The 16,795-nt window shown below is 46.4% G+C and overlaps 1 pseudogene; it reads right to left on the minus strand.

Moving 5' to 3' along the window:
* Positions 1-8,805: 8,805 nt before the first annotated feature.
* LOC136503437 (pentatricopeptide repeat-containing protein At5g56310-like) overlaps positions 8,806-16,795 on the minus strand; it is a 49,479-nt pseudogene continuing 41,489 nt past the window's right edge.

Consider the following 16,795-nt stretch of genomic DNA (forward strand, 5'->3'; position numbering starts at 1 on the left):
TGCATCATCGCTAGGATCGAGTGGCGTGGCAAGTTGAGTGGCTAACACCCTTGAAGATGTTTATGAAAATATGCTAACACATGTACACATGGTGATACACTTGGTGGTTGGCACATTTGAGCAAGGGTGAAGAAGATAGAGTTGAAATTGAGTTAGTCACGCTGGTTACAGAGTGACCGGACACGTCCGGTATGGTGACTGGACACATCCAGTATTTGGCGACGTACTCAGCGACTGGACGCGTCTGGTCGCCACACCGGACGCGTCCGGTGTGAATCAAAAAATGATTTGTTTGGCTGTACAGTTGATCAGACGCTGGCTGTGTCCAGTCTGGTGTGACCAGACGCGTCCGATCGTCGGTGGGTGCTTACTGTACTCGACTGGACACTGAGGCTCAGCGTCCGGTCAGTTTCTAATAGACGCGTCTGGTCGGCCCCGGAGGCTTACTGGACTCGATCGGACACAGCGGGTGAGCGTCTGGTCATTTCAGACTGTGCATCTGGTTGTCTTGTCAGAGAGCCGTTGGAGGCAATGGTCGGACACGTGGTAGTCAGACAGCTATCGGACATGTCCAGTATAGCAACTGAACACGTCCGGTATTCACATCCGGTGCGTCCGGTGTAGCGTCCGGTGCTGCGTCCGGTCGACCCGAAAAACACCTAGTGAAGGGGTAACAGCTAGTTTAGCCCTCGGGGCTATAAATAGAAGTGGCCTTCGGCCATGGCTGGTGCTAAGCACCTCAGGGGACTTTGTGTCCATGCTTGAGAGTGCTTAGGTGCCCTCCATCTCATATATACTTAATAGTGATCATTCGATTGTGTGAGTGAGCGATTCTAGTGCGATTGCATCGTGAGGTTGCATCGAGTGGCACTAGGTGATCGAGGTGCAAGCCAGTGGTGCTTGTTACTCTTGGAGGTTGCCACCTCCTAGACGGCTTGGTGGTGGTCTTCGTCAAAGCCCGCAAGAAGCTTGTGCGGCGCTTTGGAGAAGAGCTTGTAAGGGGCATTGTGCTCGCCCGCGGGAGCCACGAAGAGCAACTTTAGTAAAGCGTGTCATTGAGCTACCCTCACTTCTGGGGTAGGTTCTTGCGGCGCCTGACGTGCGGGCTTGGCGGGTGATGCCAATTAGCCGCCGAACCACCAAGTGAGCGATCGACACAACGGGGACTAGCGTGTTGGCAAACACGTGAACCTTGGGAGAAAAATCACCGTGTCAACCTTGTTCTTCCTGTTGGTTTGCATCCCTGTTACACAAGCTTGTGATTACTTTTATATACATTGAGCTTGTGTTGTTGCTTTTGTAATTAGTTAGCTTGTGTAGCTTGCTAGTTACCTTCTTGCTTGTGTAGCATAGAAGTAGCTCCCTTGCGTGGCTAATTTGGTTTGTGTAACCTTGTTAGTCACATTGCTTAGTTTGTGTAGATAAGTAATTGCGCTCTCTAATTTGGCATTGGTTGCCTTGTTATTGAGCATTGCTAGTGAGCTTAGTTGGCTTTGTGCTTTTGCTTACTAGCATGTGTAGGAGCTCCCTTGTTGCTTAAAGTACTAGTGGCATAGGTTTGTGTGACCTTGCTTCTAGAATTGGTTAGGAGAGCTCTAGCTAGCCTGGTACCTTTGTTGCTTGATTAGTATCTTTGCAAGGTGCTAGTGAACATAGATAGAGAGGTATAGTCTTGGTTAGTACGATAGTTTTAATTCCGCACTTGTTTCAGTTAGCCAACGTGATTAAGTTTTAAAAAGGACTATTCACCCCCTCTCTAGTCACCATCTCGACCCTTTCACTGAGCGAGCTCATCGCTCTAGCAGAGGCGGGCTTACAGGTGAAGGAGGCTGAGGATGACACTGGTAGACTGAGCGAGCTCATCGCTCTAGCAAAGACGGGCTTGTAGGCGTAGGAGGCTGAGGACAACACTGGCAAACTGAGCGAGCTCATCGCCCTAGCAGAGGCGAGCTTGCAGGCGGAGGAGGATGACGATGCGTTCTTCACTTAGACCACAAATGAAGCGAAGGCCGCTTATGATAGGCGACATGGAGGTCAGAGCAATGCAGGTGAGCCTAGCCACATGAACAAGGAGGAAGAGAACACGTTCTTGTCTCAGGCCGTAGATGAAGCGGAGGCCGCTTACTATAGGCAAAAGGCAGATCAGGGCAATGCAGGTGAGCCTAGCCACAACAACAAGGTTGTGGTTGAGGATTGGTACTCGAACGACAAGTTGCTTACTTAGTATGTTTCTGACTAAGGGTTTTTTATTGCGTCGTCTGTTAGTTCCATGCTTTATTAATGATCAATGTAGCTATGTAGTAGAAATTCCATTATGTTGTCTTATATTCCATTTGAACTATTGATGTATTGTACCCATGTATCATGTACTCGGATTACCCATGATCGATCTTAAGTGATCCCATCCATTTGTATCATGCGTTGAGAATTTCTAAAACGAACATAATCGAGTGAAATTATCTCGAATACGGTGCCATAGCCCACTGGTTTTGCCACGCCATAGCCTAGGTTCTGCTATGCCATAGTCCACGGCGCGGCAGTGATGCGCCATAGCCCACGACGCGGTAGTGACGCGGACAGAAACCGACCAGCCTCAATTGAGTTGCTGTCGGTGCTGTAAACAATTACAAGTGCTGCCGCGACCGTGCGTAAGTTGAAATGAATATGAACCAAATAAATGGACGATAAGTTGCCACATAACATTTTTATTGGTACACGAGTCTGTAAGTTTCGGACGATAATATTCGTTCGACATAAGTTCGACGTAACGAACTAAGTCCTAGGAATGTAAGGATCCCTCAAATGCCTCTTAGAAACCTCATCGTCCGGTGGAAGAAGGGGGTCGTCGTACTCCACCTCAAGAAAGAGGGTACATCTAGTGCAGCGTGGGAGGGGCCATCCTGTTACAAATTGATAAACAAAGGGTTAGGGTATTCAAAGTAACAATATTCAAATTAACATTATGTAGCATTGCAAAAATTGAACTACTTGTTATGCAATACAAACACAATATGAAAGCATCTGTTGCCCTCATCTTCTATGCCTGCTAGCCTTGTGACCAGATTCTTTACAAATGGAGCAAAGATTCCTGCCATGGGTCTCGTTGAAGTCTCCCCTGCTGTACATGTCTTCGTCGTACCCTCTCATAGCATCCATGCCCCCTTGAGTCGCTTCTTCTTCCTCCTACCCTTCCCTACTGAAAGGTCCTAATGGCAAGAGGGGGGGTGAATAGCCTATTAAAAATTTCTACAACAACACTTAACAAAATGGTTAGACAATTATAAGGCGAAGCAAGTGTTGCGCTAGCCTACTCAAAAGGCGAGCCACCTATCACAATTCTAGTTTAGATAGTGTCTATTCACACAATAGCTATGACACTATTCTATGTTAGTGTGCTCTCAAAGGCTAACTAAAGAGCCACACCAACCAAGCATGCAAGCTCTCACAACTAGCTACACTAAAGAGCTTGACAACTAGTTTGTGGTAATGTAAAGAGAGTGATCAAGAAGATTATACCGCCGTGTAGATGAAGGAACCAATCAATCACAAGAGTGAATAATAATGAAGACCAATCACCTCGGAATCAATGATGAACACAATGATTTTTACCGAGGTTCACTTGCTTGTCGGCAAGCTAGTCCTCGTTGTGGCGATTCACTCACTTGGAGGTTCACGCGCCAATTGGCTTCACACGCCAAACCCTCAATAGGGTGCCACACAACCAACACAAGATGAGGATCACACAAGCCACGAGCAATCCACTAGAGTACCTTTTGGTGCTCCACCGGGGAAAGGTCAAGAACCCCTCACAATCACCACGATCGAAGCCGGAGACAATCACCACCCTCCGTTCAACGATCCTCGCTGCTCCAAGCCGTCTAGGTGGCGGCAACCACCAAGAGTAACAAGCGAAATCCGCAGCAAAACACGAACACCAAGTGCCTCTAGATGCAAACACTCAAGCAATGCACTTGGATTCACTCCCAATCTCACTATGATGATGAATTAATGATGGAGATGAGTGGGAGAGCTTTGACTAAGCTCACAAGGTTGCTATGTTAATGAAAACGGCCAAAGATCATGAGCTTGAGCCGGTCATGGGGCTTAAATAGAAGCCCCCATGAAATAGAGCCATTGTACCCCTTCATGGGGTACTGATCGGGGTGACCGGACGCTGCTCCTCAGCATCCGGTCGCCCGATGGCGGCCACGTGTCTCCTATGTTCAACGGTGATCGTTTGATCTCAACGGTCAAAATGTTGACCAGACGCTCCGACAGAGTTGACTGGACACTGGACCCTCAGCGTCCGGTCGTTTACAATAAGGGTCCAAAACATGTTTTTGCCAATCGGACACGTCCGGTCAAGCTTGATCGGACCCTGCTAGTGTCCGGTCAAATGATGCCTCCTCTGTGCGCCTTACGTCAGCGTACATCAGCACTGACCGGATGCACCCTACCAGCGTCTGGTCATTTGACCGATGCCAGCGTCTTCACTGTTACACCTAACCGGACGTGCTGGTCCAACCGTGGCCAGCGTCCGGTCACTCCTAGTGACCTCCATCTTTTTTGTCTAGGGCGCCAGTGGCACCGTTGGACTATCCGCACTCTACGGGCAGACACTCCGTCGATGGAGTTTCTTACCCTTGCTCCCAAACTTCACCACCCTTGATCAAATATGCTAACCACCAAGTGTATGACCTTGTGCACATGTGTTAGCATATTTTCACAAACAATTTCAAGGGTGTTAGCATTCCACTAGATCCTAAATGCATATGCAATGAGTTAGAGCATCTAGTGGCACTTTGATAAACGTATTCCGATACGAGTTTCACCCCTCTTAATAGTACAGCTATCAATCCTAAATGTGATCACACTCTCTAAGTGTCTTGATCACCAAAACAAAATAGCTCGTATGGTTTATACCTTTGCCTTGAGCTTTTTGTTTTTCTCTTTCTTCTTTCCAAGTCCAAGCACTTGATCATCATCATGAAATCATCATCATCATGCTATGATCTTCATTTGCTTCATCACTTGGAGTGTGCTACCTATCTCATGATCACTTGATAAACTAGGTTAGCACTTAGGGTTTCATCAATTTACCAAAACCAAACTAGAGCTTTCACCTACCTTCATTAGATCTGGATGTGGCCCGTAGTCATAACCATTATAAGGTGGCCACTATGTTGGGTCAAGGTATGGCTCGAAGCTCATCTCCCAAATACTAACAGTGTTCGAACGGAGATACAAGGATGACATATATAGCAGATCCTCATAGTTGTACCCATAAACCCTATAGGCCATGATCATATGAGAGCAAGGGGCATGCATGATCTGAGGGACGTTGCAACTGCACTCTACCTTTTCAAGATCAACTCGGTAGTTTTGTCCACCATAACGTTCACCGCCCAAGCTTGTGCCACCCTTGTCCTGTACACTAAAGATATGGCGGCGGGGTCCATACGGCTCGGCGGTGTGCTACTTGGCCAATTCCTCAGCCTCCTTTAAATGTTCAGCTCTGGCCTTTCCAAAACGCCCCTGCTCAGCTATATTCCTCTGCGTAAGTTTCCACCTCTTGACAAAATATTCGTTGCACTTATGAAAGGAGAACTCAACAATTCTAGACACAGGCAACAATTGAACTCTGGTGAATACATGGTTGAAGGACTCCGAGGAGTTAGTGGTCATGATGCCATACCTAAAACCCCCCTTGTCATATGCTAACACCCACTGAGCCTTCTGTTCCATCTGCGCCTCTAACCAGGCCTTTCCCGCTTCATTTACCATCTGTCTAGTTCTCTCTTTGTCTCCTTGAACTGGTGCTCTATACGTATACAACATAGAGCCTTTACCTTGTCACATACCTCCTGCTTCCGCTGACGCCGCTAGAAATTAGCGGCAAAATGTCTCATGCACCATCTATGCACTAGAGGTGGGAACCCATCTATATGCTCAGCTGCAGCATTAAGAAGCCCTAGGTGATGGTCCGAGATCAAACATATAGTGTGAGATGGGCCAAGCACTTGTACACTAGAAGCCGCATGAACCATGACCACGATTCATTATTCTCTCTCTTTGCCAAAGCAAAAGCCATGGGTACTATCTGGTCCTTAGGATCAACAATAGCAACCATCATCAAGGTGCCCCTAGACTTTCCTATCAGGAAAGTGCTGTCAATAAGTACGACTGTCCGATAAAACTAGAATTCATGTTCCGTTTGCGCGAACTACCAGAACACACGACAGAGGACATGACTCAACGGGTCCCGAAAACATATCCCTCCGGTGTCCACAAACCATTTCAAGCTAGAGTTGTAGTAATGCATTGCACATAAGAGCGGGGCACCCTGTTGTACGCTTCCTCCCAACTACCCCATCGAATCACTAGGGCAATTTGCTTAGCACACCAAGCCTTTCCATACTTCACATCGTACTTAACGAATCCAGATATGGACTGTTGTAAAGAAGACACAAAAATGTCGTTATTGTCATCAATGATCCCTAATATACGATGGGCAAGGTAACGTGTAGTGAGCTGATGATGATTTTCCTTTCCCCTATTTGATAGACAAGTGTGGGGTTCAATAACTTTACTTATCCTCCACTTGCCATCACTCTGTCTCTTTTGTACATTTAACCTCCACATACAACCGTTTTTGCATATCACATGGTACCTCAACTCCTGGTTCGAATAAGTGATGGTGTACAGCCTATGGTGGTACATGGCATAGTCCTGAAGGAAGAGCTTCATCTCTAACATTGTATTGAATATCATCCCATTCCTAAGGGTTTCTTTCTCATGATCATACAATGATTTCCTACACATCTGGAGATCGGTGTCACAAACTGTCATATCCGTCATGCTGACATCCCTATAGTTCGAAACGCCCCTGAAAGGTACGTTCATCGACCTTAGTTGCTCAAGCTCAGTCGTTGTGTAAGATGGTGGTGGAACATACTACTGCGCTTCACTAATTCTGGCCCATGAATCATAGGGGGTATCATCTGCTGCCAAATATGTGACTAGTTTACCCTGAGCCTGGATACTATGCAAAACCTCAGTTGGTACTGGTAATGGCATAGTATGAACCGGTACTGGCATGGCATCAACCAATGTTGGCATAGTATCTGTACCTCCTTGGTCATCATCAGAATCATCTAAATTACTGCTAACTATATCACCGATCCTGTCTTCCTCCTCCTCCTGCTCCTCTTCCCATTCAAACTCATTCACATCGAAGTCATTGCTTATACAACCTACTGCAGTTGAATGAAACTGCTCTTGCGTCAACTGACCGTTCAAATCCATGTTATCCTAAGTTGCTTCCCCTTTGACCCCCTAATTCTTGTTCATTTCCTCCAACACCATCAATGGACGGGCCATCCTGAACACCTTGCATCCTGTGTACCCATTCTCCACCACCACCTCAGCCATGGGCACATTGGAACCTTGAAGCACCCTAGTGTAGCAGGACCAGTGAGTAGGATCGTGCAAGGGCATGAGGACATAGTGTGCCCTAATCTTCCTAGTATCAAACCTCCCCTTCAGTGTGAAATTACCGCCAAACTTTGCATTCAAACGGACACAAAGGTCGTTGAAGCTAGGAGGTTCATCAAACCATTCTAATTCTTCTTCCATATCCTCAAATATACCATCTTCTCTCCTAACACTTCCTCCATATAAAACTCTAACACAACAATCCATCTGCAAAAACATTTCAAGAAACTTCATCAAGTTGTCGAAATCATCGTACCTAATGTCCATAGTAATATTAGTACCTATTCTAACTATAACTATACTAACTAATCTAATATTAACATCTATAGAAGGCTAACTACAACAATTAATTAGACTAAATCCAATATATAACTAGACTCACTAACTATACTAACTAAACTACCTAACTTTACTATCTATACTAACTTACTATATTACATATACTAACTAAACTAACTTTACTAACTATACTTTACTAATTATACTAACTTTATTTATTTTACTAACTTACTATACTAACAATGTCGATTCAATCAACAAATACACTAGGGGAGTACCTCGCGGCAGCGGCGCTCATCCTCGCGGCGGTGGCACGCTAGACCGGGCCAGGAGGCGCGGGCACTAGCCTCGGTGGGCAACCGCCGTGCGTGGTCGGAGGGGGTGGCGTGCCAACGTGCGGGCGCGGCGGCCGCAGTGGGCGGCCATGGCGTGCTGGCGTTCGTGGCGCGGTGGCCGGCATGCTCGGCGGCGGGCAGGCCCTATCGGCGTCGGCGGCTAGCGCGGGCGGGCGCGGGCAGACAGGCTTGCTGCTCGGGCAGGCGGGACTGGCCGCGAGGCTTTTATTCTGCTCTACCGTGCCACGGATCAGGGCGCGGCACTGCCGTGCCAAGATTGGTGGCGCGGCAGGCCCTGCCACGTCACCGATCAGCATTTTCGGTCGTCGCCATGTCAGCCACCCATCGCGCCACCATGCATGGCGCAGCACATGCTTTTCGCCGTGCCATGACAATAGACGCGACCAAAAGTGTTAGTTAAAAAAAAATAGTGTTGGATTTAAAATTAGTTTACAAAAAATGTTAAAATTAAAAAAAATTAGTTCACACCCTTGCACAGTGGCACTTCATGCTTCAGCACGGTACTTCAGATCTGATCATGATATGTTCTAAGTCCTCTAGAACTTGGCAGAACAACACGTAAACTTCCTTGCTGCACATAATAAAAAATTGTTCATGTGCAGCACAGTGACAATCAAGTCAGAATGGTTGCTTTATCCTCAAACCCAAATGACTCTGCAATACTGCATCTGTACCATCAGTACCCAAGTATCTCGCAATGCATGCTCAGATATTCGTCTTCATATTCTGAAGCAGCCATATCCTCAAGTAACTGACCTAAAACCCATAGCATCTGTCTCCACAAATATCGTGGTATGAACCCTTGGTAGAAGGCATGGGCTCTTCCCTTCACATGAACCCAACTGCAACCAGGTGTCTTCACCATGCCAAGTGTAAGGAAAATGGACCCTTAGTCCATTTACTTTGGATTTTGGTGTTTGATGACCAACACAACCAAATTGGACTAATGAATTTCCAAGTGTTTGTTTTGTAGCTCAATAGGGTGCAAGACGTAACTTGGACAAAGGCGATGTGATGATCTGATGATCAACACCTCAATCAAGACCTTAGGAGCACAAGAGAAGACCCAAGAGATCAAGCAAAGTCCAAGCATGAAGATTGGAACCAAGCCGTATGCAAGATCGCGAAGAAATGAACTCACTGTGGTGACCAGATGCAGGACCGGACGCTGGACAAGCAACTGGACGCTGCGACCGGACGCTAGGTGAGTGGCTCGGCAGACAGGCGACCGGACGCGTCCGATCAATTACAGTAAGGTTCCAGAGCGGCAAATCTACGACCAGACACGTCCGGTGGCAGGCGACTGGACGCTAGCCAGCGTCCGATCAGTATATTGCCGACTCAACGGTCGGGATGATCGGACACGTCCGGTCAGGACGATTCAACGTCCGGTCAGTAGCAGTTCTGCGGGAATTCGACCCCAACGGCTACTTTCTCGGTGGGGCTTATAAATACAACCCCCAACCGACCATTTGAGCAGTGTGGAGTTGAGGAAACATACCAAGGGCGTTGGTACACTATTTTAGTGATCTCTACATGCATAGTGCTTAGTGTTTTATTAGGTGATTAGCATAAGTGCTTTGCGAAGTGCTTAGGTTGATTAGACCACCGCTTATGCGCTTGCTCTAGGTGAATGCCTAGTGTTTAGTGAGGTTTACATACCTCTTGCCACCCCGTGCTTGTGAGCACAAGTGTTGTACATCGGAGGGGCTTGAAGTCTTGCGAGATCACACCAACCACGTTTGTAGTGTGGCCACCACCATGTACCGGAGGGAACAAGGCCCGCAGCGTTTCGGCCGGAAGCTTGATAGTGAAGACGGCGGGGAACATCCAGGAGAGCCTTACCGGAAGGCATGTCGGAGACCCACTTGCGCATGGGGAAGGCCCGAGGCTATCCATGGAGTTACCCGACCGGGAGCTTGACCCTTGTGAGGGATTCCTTGCGAGGGGCTCCAATGAGGACTAGGGGGAAGCTTGCGCGCTTCTCGATACCTCGATAAAAATACTGGAGTCGTCGACGGGAGTTTACATATCTCTATCTTGCTCTTTAGCTTCCGCATTTACATTGATTACTTTACTACGTTTGAGGTAGAGATAGCAACACACTAGCAAAACCATAGTTGCACATCTAGATAGTTTATCTATTGCATAGGTTTTGCTAGGGTTTGAAAAAGAGGCCATAGTTTAGAGTTAAGTTTTTTTAGTTGCCTAATTCACCCTCCCTCTTAGGCGTCACGGTCTCTTCAATTGGTATCAGAGCCGGTTGGCTCATATTTGGACCTTTGGCTTAACTGTCGTTGAGCCGACGCTATTGTAGAGTGGTTGGGATGGATACCGCTAGGCCTCCACAATTTGATGGCACTAACTTCCTCTACTATAAATCTAGAATGGCTTGCCACCTTGAGGCGGTTGATTTAGGTGTATGGAGAGTCACTCATGACGGGATAAAACCCATTAAGAATACCGAAAAGCCCACAAAGAGTGACGAAAAAGAAATGCATTTTAATGCTAGAACTAAGAATTGCTTGTTTGAATCATTTAGCATGGATGTGTTTAACCAAGTGTTCACCTTAAAAACAGCACATGAAATTTGGTTAAAACTCCAAGAGCTCCATGACGGCACAAGTAATGTCCGTGAGCAAAAACATTATCTAGCTAAGCAAAATTATGATTCCTTTGCTATGAATGATGATGAGCTTGTTCGTGATATGTATTCTCGATTGAATCTAATTATCAATGAGCTCCATTCAATAGGATTATTAAAGCTAGATGATGCGGACATCATGAGGAAGATCATCTCCATTCTACCACAAAAGAAATATGCAAGCATCATCACCATCCTTCACAACATAGAGAACTTGAGCACCATGACCCCGGGGATTGTCCTTGGCAAGCTAGTGGCATTTGAAATGTCACGCAAGATGGGTCAAGGAGAAGCATCTTCATCAAGCAAAGGCAAAGCTCTCGCTTGTAGCGAGAAGAAAAAGATGAAGGGCAAGAAAGTTGAGTCAAGCTCAAGCTCAAGTTCCTTAAGTGAAGATGAAGAAGAAGATGAGGATGATGATGATGATGATGATGAAGATTCAAGTGATGATCAATCTTCCTCCTCCACCTCCGATCTTGATGAAGAATCAATCAAAGTGATCAACAAGGTGGAGAAGATGATCCGAAGGCTCAATGTCAAGGGTGTGCGCATCCAAATTCAAGATTTCATTTTCACAAATCAAAGAAAAGAGCAAAGAAAGAGAGGATGCTATGGATGCGGCGAGTTGGGACACTTTGTGGAAGTTTGTCCAAACAAGCCCACACCCAAGACAAAGAAGAAGGCATGCAAGAATAAGCCCTCACATCAATAAGATCATGGGATGATTCTTCAAGTGAAGAAGAACCCCATCACAAGAGGCGAGGCCACAAGCAATTATCATCAAGCTCTTCTCATGTGTGCCTTATGGCACGAGGTAACGAAAGCTCTTCCTCTAGTGAGAGTGATAGTGATAATGATATGCCTTCTTATCATGAACTTGTGCAAGAAAATCTTAAATTTGCTAAAGCTTGCACTAGTCAACAAAAGAAGCTCAAAAGCTTAAAAGAAAAGCTAGATAGTTCATAAAAAGCATACAAAACCTTGCTTGAACAATATGAGAACTTTGCTGATCTCAATGTTGAACTATCTACTAAAATTGAGAAACTTGAGTCTAGTGCAACAACAAATGCATGCACAATCAATGATGAGCAACTTGAAAAGAAAAATGAAAAATTAAAAGAAAAGTTAGTTAGCTCACAAGAAGCATATAATAGTTTGCTTGCTAAAATGGAAACCATGTGCAAACATTGTGATGAGCTAACTAATAAAGTTGCTAATCTTGAAGCCGTTAGCACAACCCCCACCAATGCATCTAAAAGGAAAAGTTCTATCTTTAACATGTCTAAAAAGGATGCCTCTACTTCTTGCAATGATTTATGTTTAGACTCACCTTTGTGCAACCAAGTTTGTGTTGAGAAAGTTGTTATAGATACATGCACACAAGAGGTTGCAAAGGAGAATGAGCAACTCAAGCAAGAAGTAGCTCGCCTCACCAAGGACTTGACTCAAGTGAAAGGCAAGGCGAAGCAAACCCAACTTCATCAAGATAACACCGTCAAGGGAGTGAAGAAGCTTGATGAAGGACAAACAGTGGTTTGTTACGTGTGCCACAAGGAAGGTCACAAGTCCTATGAGTGCAAGGTGAAGAATGGGGGAGGAGCAAAGAAGAAGGAGAAAAAGCAAACAAGCAAGCTCTCCAACACCTACACCAACAAGGTAGACAAGAAGGCCTCCACACCTTATCTCTTGAAGAAGAAGAAAAATGATAAGGTGGTGGCCATCAAGGTGAACAAGCAAGCCAACAATGGGGTCAAACGCTTTTGGGTGCCAAAGGAAATCATTTCAAACATGAAGAGAACCAAGAAGGTTTGGATCCTGAAAGGGAAGTGAGAAGTCTATCGGACCTCGGGGAATTTGGACACTTGGCAAAGTATGGGTGCATTTCATGAGGTGCATCATGATGGATAAAGTAATTGCCAAGTAGGTTAGTGAATACTATGGACCCAAATTCTCCTTCCCATATTAGGTAACTAGATGTCATTACTTTCAATTAGTTTTCATTTCAATTGTTTGTTTTTTTCAGTTGATATACTCTTAAAGCATCTAGTTATCTTTCATGCCTATGTTTGCATTTACATGCTTAAATCTTTTGTCATGCATTCAATAGGTATATCATATGGTAGGCTTGCTCGGTTTCATTATCAACCCTTGGAGCAAACCTACATGGTTTAAAACTGTTTAGGAGCACGACACATAGCTTGTTTTACAATTATTTATCTAATATGTGCCAAAGACCAAATTGTAGATAATCTCTCCCAAATATCTTCTTTCAAGTGGTATTTTGATACCTAAATCAATGTGCACAAATTTTACAAGTATTCAACACTTGTGTGCACAAATTTAGGGGGAGCTTAATCTACAAGATTGGATGCTTTGAGACTAACACTTTTTCAAATGGTATCATTTTTTTTCAAAACCTATCACATGTGTAGTAGTCTCATCATGTTGGAGTCCCCGGAGTTAAGCATCATTCTTCAATTGACATCATCATGTTAATTTCATTTCATATTTATATGCTTTCTCCATGCATTATATAGATTAAACTCTCTTGTACAGTAAATTGCTAATTATGCATATGCTTTGCTTTCTACCATATGCATGCATATATTTAGGGGGAGCTTAGTCTATATAATGTGAGAGTCAAATTTTGTGATCCATCTCACTCTATACACAAAGGATCACGAAATTTGACCCTCCCTTGTGCTACTAATGTCTTCCTTTTCGGTGTTTGATGCAAAAGGGGGAGAATTTAAAGGACCAAAGGCAAGCATCAAGTTGATGTCTACAAGTGGTAATGGTCCGAGAAAGGGAGGAAAGTGAATTATGGATTAGTCTAAGTAATGGGAGATTTTTTTTAGAAAGCTAGGATTTAATCCACAATATCACATGGGGACATTTGCAAGGGCAAGACAAGCTTTTAAGGAAAGTTTTAATTGGTATCTGTCAATTAGTATCATATAACCTTGCCCTTTGCATTGCATCCTAGCAAGTAGGTAGTTTTTAACTTCTAAATTCTTATTATTTGCTTGCTTTGGTCGTGTTGGCATCAATCACCAAAAAGGGGGAAATTATAAGGAAAATGGACCCTTGGGCCATTTACTTTGGATTTTGGTGTTTGATGACCAACACAACCTAATTGGACTAATGAATTTGTAAGTGTTTGTTTTGTAGCTCAATAGGGTGCAAGACGTAACTTGGACCAAGGCGATGTGATGATCCGATGATCAACACCTCAAGCAAGACCTTAGGAGCACAAGAGAAGACCCAAGAGATCAAGCAAAGTCCAAGCATGAAGATTGGAACCAAGCCGTATGCAAGATCGCGAAGAAATGAGCTCACTGTGGTGACCGGATGCAGGACCGGACGCTGGACAAGCAACTGGACGCTGCGACCGGACGCTAGGCGAGTGGCTTGGCAGACAGGCGACCGGACGCTGGCGGCAACTGACCAGACACAGGACAGCAACGTCCGATCGATTACAGTAAGGTTCCAGAGCGGCAAATCTTTGACCGGACACGTCCGGTGGCAGGCGACCAGACGCTGGCCAGCGTCCGATCAGTATATTGCCGACTCAACGGTCGGGACGACCGGACGCGTCCGGTCAGGACGATTCAGCGTCCGGTCAGTAGCAGTTCTGCGGGAATTCGACCCCAACGGCTACTTTCTCAGTGGGGCTTATAAATACAACCCCCAACCGGTCATTTGAGCAGTGTGGAGCTGAGGAAACATTCCAAGGGCGTTGGTATACCATTTTAGTGATCTCTACATGCATAGTGCTTAGTGTTTTATTAGGTGATTAGCATAAGTGCTTTGTGAAGTGCTTAAGTTGATTAGACCACCACTTATGCGCTTGCTCTAGGTGTATGCCTAGTGTTTAGTGAGGTTTACATACCTCTTGCCACTCCGTGCTTGCGAGCACAAGTGTTGTACATCGGAGGGGCTTGAAGTCTTGCGAGATCACACCAACCGCGTTTGTGGTGTGACCGCCACCATGTACCGGAGGGAACAAGGCCCGCAGCGTTTCGGCCGGAAGCTTGATAGTGAAGACGGCGGGAAACATCTGGGAGAGGCTTGCCGAAAGGCACGTCGAAGACCCACTTGCGCGTGGGAAAGGTCCGAGGCTATCCACGGAGTTACCCAACCGGGAGCTTGGCCCTTGTAAGGGATTCCTTGCGAGGGGCTCCAACGAGGACTAGGGGGAAGCTTGCGCGCTTCTCGATACCTCAGTAAAAATACCGGAGTCATCGACGGGAGTTTACATATCTCTACCTTACTCTTTAGCTTCCGCATTTACATTGATTACTTTACTACGTTTGCGGTAGAGATAGCAACACACTAGCAAAACCATAGTTGCACATCTAAATAGTTTATCTATTGCATAGGTTTTGCTAGGGTTTGAAAAAAAGACCATAGTTTAGAGTTAAGTTTTTTTAGTTGCCTAATTCACCCTCCTCTTAGGCGTCACGGTCCCCTCACCAAGTTCTCTCATCCTTGACCTTATGCCTGCAACACTATCAGACCGACCAATTGCATCATATATGCCACAGAGAGTAACATAGTTGCTAGCATTGCTTTCTTCTAACTCAAATAACTTATAAGCCGCAACCTCTCCAACATCGACATTATTATGGATAGCGCAAGCAGAGAGCAACGCTCCCCACAGACTGGCACCAGGCTCCATAGGCATCTTCCTTATGATTCCAACAGCTTCTTCAATGGTTCCAGCACGCCCCAAGAGGTCAACCATACATGCAAAGTGGTCAGCAGTGGGCTCTACAGCGTGAACCTTGCTCATCGACTCAGATCCTCCGGCCATCACTCACAAGCCCTGAGTGGCTGCAACTTGACAGGATTGAGATGAATGTGATGCAGTTTGGCTTCACCCCTCTGGACAGCATCTCCTCATAAATCCTCAATGCTTCTTTTCCCATGCCATGGACACCGTAGCAAGATATCAGCGTCGACCAACTCACCACGTTCCTCTCCTTCATGCTTGCAAACACAGCTTGCGCTCCGTCAACTTGACCACACTTAGCATACATGTCTACCAATGCGTTTCCCACAGCAACATCTGAATCAAAAGCAAAGCACCGCACCGTCCTACCATGGATCTCTATCCCTTTCATCAGCTGCCCTTCATTTGCACAGACATTCAACACATTTGGCACAGCCCGCAGATCCCTTGCCATATCCACGGACTCAATCTGTGCCTTCCTAAAAAGTTTCAGAGTTTCTTCTGAGATCCCAGCCCTCGCATACCCAGTAACCATGCAGTTCCATACAACGGCATCTCTCTCTGGCATCTCGTCGAACACTCTGGCCGCATCACCCAGCATCCCGGTCTTAGCGTACATGTTCAGCAGCGCGCCGGAAACGACAACATTAGCTAGCAACCCGAGCCGGAGAGCGAAGCCATGGAACACGGCGCCAAGGAGCGTGTCCCGCAGCTCAGCGCACGCGCGGACCACGCCGGGGATGGAGTACCTGTCGGGGCGCAGCCCCGAGGCCAGGAGGCGGGAGGGCGAGGAGGACGTTGTAAGCGTGCATGGACGGAAAGGGCATTCCGTCGAACACCTTGCGGGCGCGATGGAGCGCCCCGCAGCAGCTGTAGAGCAGGACGAAGTCGGTGTCCAGGGTGGCGTCCTGAAGGAGCCCGCCGACCAGGCCCTGCGTGCCCAGGGAAAGCGCTCCGCCCGCCGCGCACCGGCGGATAAGGACCGAGACACGGCCGGCGGCATTTCGACGACCGCCGTACAGGCGATACTGGGCTGCTGGCGTTTAATGAGCGGAGCGGCCTGCGGGCCGTGCCATTGATCGAGTGGGCCGAGCTCAAGAAAATAACCACTATTCAGTACTCACGAACCACACAGATCACTCAAATGCTTTGTCCTATTATATCGGACTAGTCCGTTACGCGTGCCATCGCGCGCGCCGGCAAATCACCTGGTTAAGGCGTAGGTAAAAGACATATTTAATCTTTGCATGAAAATAATATTAGGAGTTTAATGTAGATATGTCATGC

This window comes from Miscanthus floridulus, chromosome 14 (genome assembly GCF_019320115.1).
Source record: "Miscanthus floridulus cultivar M001 chromosome 14, ASM1932011v1, whole genome shotgun sequence".
NCBI lineage: Eukaryota > Viridiplantae > Streptophyta > Magnoliopsida > Poales > Poaceae > Miscanthus > Miscanthus floridulus.